We start from the raw sequence: 3,490 nt of genomic DNA on the forward strand, positions 1-3,490 counted from the left end.
TCCCCCCCCACCCCGGCCCGCGCCGGGGCCGGGCGGGGGCAGCTCTGCCTCGCGACAAAGACCTGCTGCCGGGAGCCTGCCCCCCGCGCGCGCACGGAGCCGGGCTGCCTCTCCAGGGAGCGGGGCCAGGAGCACGATGATGGGGCTGAATGCGAGACCGCGTCTCCAGCTCTGCCTCTCCCAGGCGAGGGAAGCCGAGGGCACGCTTGGCATATGCGTGCACACACACCGCGGTAGGGACAGAGCCAGGGGTCACTTTGAATACACAGACTCATACACATCCCCATATATTTACACATACACACACATAGGGATATATGGGTCACTGAATACACACACACGTTTACATGCACAGATATAGATATCAGGGTCACTGAATGCACACACACGTGTACATGTATACATACACAGATGTAGAGGTCACTGAATTATATCCACACATTCATACATGCACTCAGATATAGGGGTCACTGAATATGTGTGCGTGTGTGTGTGTGTGGACACACACACATATATATACACATACATGCACGTGTGTGTGTATATATATATATATATATGTATATACATACACACACAAGTATACAGGGGTCACTGAATATATGTGTGTGTATCTATATATATATTATATATACACATACACACACACACACATATATACACACACACAGATACATTCACACAAGTATACACAGATACAGATATAGGGGTCACTTTGAATGTATATACACATCCACACATATACACCTACGTATATACACATACACAGATATAGATACAGGAGTCAATTTGAATAAATATATAATTTAATAAATATATACACATATATACCTATACACACATATAGAGGCTGCTTTGAATATATAATCTATACACATGTATATGCCTACATATACATGCATACACAGAGATATAGATATGGGAGTCAATTTGAATGTATATACACATATATGCACACAGAGATATAGATAGATATATAGATACATATATACTCAAAATGACCCTTTGGTTTACTTTGACTACAAATATATATTTTATATATATATAATTTAGAGCCACAGGAAAGCACGTAATGATCGATTCGACTCAGTCAAAAGGCAAATAGGCTGCCAGGTTTGTGTTCAACTGAGAGAAGTCTCCGAGGAGGATCTTGTTGTATGGGAGGCAGAGCTGCTGCCCCTCTTCCCCATTCCTCTCCCAACCCACCTTGCATCCAAAGCTGTCACCACCTAGGACTGAGGGGAAAATATATGTATAGTCAGAGTGGCCCCTTGGTTTGCTTTGCATCCCACTGGAGCCAGAGGCTCTCTCCCCCTTAATTGCAATGGCCTTTGGATCAGGCATTTTCCCTGAAAAACAGGGTTATCCATACAGGGAAGATTAGAACATGCTTTTGGGAAAACATGGGGATGGGACCATGAGTAGTCTATAACAGAAATAGTTAGCATTGTGGGAAATTATACCTGCACTTATAATAAAAATTATTTGTAAATAGAAATCTCCCGAAGTGAGGTAATTCAAAGGTAGCATTGAAGTTCTCCATACAACACACTTCACTGTGTCCTGTGTACTGCAAAATTCAATACGTGTTTTGCATATGAAGAATACTATCAAGTCAATGGTATTTTCTTTTAACAAATGTATGCCTTGGATTGCCAACACTTTTATGTTAAAAGGTGGGTGTATGTGTATATGACAATCATAAAATCACACTATAACAAAGAAACAGAAACCATATTCCAGTATGTGGTTCCAAAGATCTTATACAATTTTCAGAAGTTAGCGTGTAAATGTATCCTTTAAAGTCATGTTAGGGTGATGTACCTGTGATAATTCAGGAATTAAGGCAAGCATTTCTTTGGGTGATACCTTTTATTGGACCAGCTTTATCACTGGAAGGGAGTTAGACAAGCTTTTGAATGCAAGGCATTCTTCATTATGTGCTGGCTTTTACTGCTCAAACCTGGTGAAGAATGTCTTGCATTTGAGAACTTGTCTAACTCTAACCCTACTATGCAGCTGGTCCAATAAAAGATATCACCCTATGACATTCTTGCCTCTCCTTTAGATGCAACATTTAGATACTTAAAAAAAAGGTCTTGCTTTTCAGAGATTCTGAGAACTTGCAGCGCCCACAGATTGTAATGGAAATGTTGTGAGTGTTCAATGTCTCTGAAAATCAGGCTACTTTGCATTTAGTTTCCAAAAAACACAGGGTTTGAGAACGCTGTTAGGCACCAACATTATAAAAACATTGGTCACGCATGGTGGAGTGTCACAATGGAAAAGAAGATAACTAGAATGGTTGTGGGAGACCTGAAATGAAAAATACATTTACAGCCATTTATGTCCTGAATGGTCTGCTCTTACCTTTACAATTTGTTGCATTTGTAATATAAAAATAAATGTAGCTTACTTTAAAATATATATGTGCAAATACTCTATATATCTTTGTTCTTTGTTTCTCTGAAGTCCCATTTAAATGCTCTAATCTTTTGTGCTCTGCCACTGCCGGCCTCACCAGCCGTTTCCTATTTTGATTAGTTCTAGCATTAGACACAGATTCTGGTCTAGATCTATTACATTTTTGTACAATTTAGAATTTAGAATGCTTGTGGATACATTTGCCTTGCACTGTTTCTTACTAAATATTCTTTTGATCTGTCTAGTCTGACTGTACTGTCTACCCAAGCTGAGTAGAGGGAGGGCAGGGCAGCACCTTAGAGAGCAACTGGTTCAGAGAGGCACAAGCCTTTATAGAGAGATGCAGAATAGGTTGCTGCTTACAAAAGATGATGTCTCTGAATCTGCAATTCTATTGGCTGTGTTAGAGTGAAGTCAGTCAGAAGGCAGGGTAGATATGCACCTTTATAGACTAGCTAAATAAAATAGAGGGAGCGCGCACACAAGCTTTTGTGAACCCAAATTCACTTTACCAGATGCTGTCAAAAGATGTGCAGAAAGCAGAGTATAAGAAAGAGAGAGAAATTAGAATACAAAAGAAAGCGGGGATAGGGGGGCAGTGCTAGGAGAAACAAGCAAACAATTTTAAATTAACACAGCCCCATGTCTATGTTGGATGCACTGGATCAAAACATCTTTGAGTGATATTGTCCAACCCCCTTTTTTGTCATTGCAACATAGAGAACTACCTTAACTTAGAATAGTCCCAATGCCTGCATAGGCTATACCAGTGGTCACCAACCAGTGGATCTTGATCCACTGGTACATCTCAGAGCCTCTTGCAGTAGATCTCAGAGCCTCTTGGAATTGATCCAAGGCTGGAGTGGGGGCCGAGTGCCCATGTGCATGCATGCGCACATCCCAGCCCAGCAGGTCAGTCCATGGGGGAGGGAAGAGCTGAGGGCTAGATTGAGGCCCCAATGCTGAAGGACAGTGCTGCAGAGGCAGGTGCAGGGGTAACTTTAGTGGGGCTCTGGCTGGGTGGGACTTATCTGCTGGGGACGCGCGCCCCCAAATAATTTTTTCT

The sequence above is a fragment of the Gavialis gangeticus genome, unplaced genomic scaffold (assembly GCF_001723915.1).
Source record: "Gavialis gangeticus isolate Ggan-Ray unplaced genomic scaffold, GavGan_comp1, whole genome shotgun sequence".
Classification (NCBI taxonomy): domain Eukaryota; kingdom Metazoa; phylum Chordata; order Crocodylia; family Gavialidae; genus Gavialis; species Gavialis gangeticus.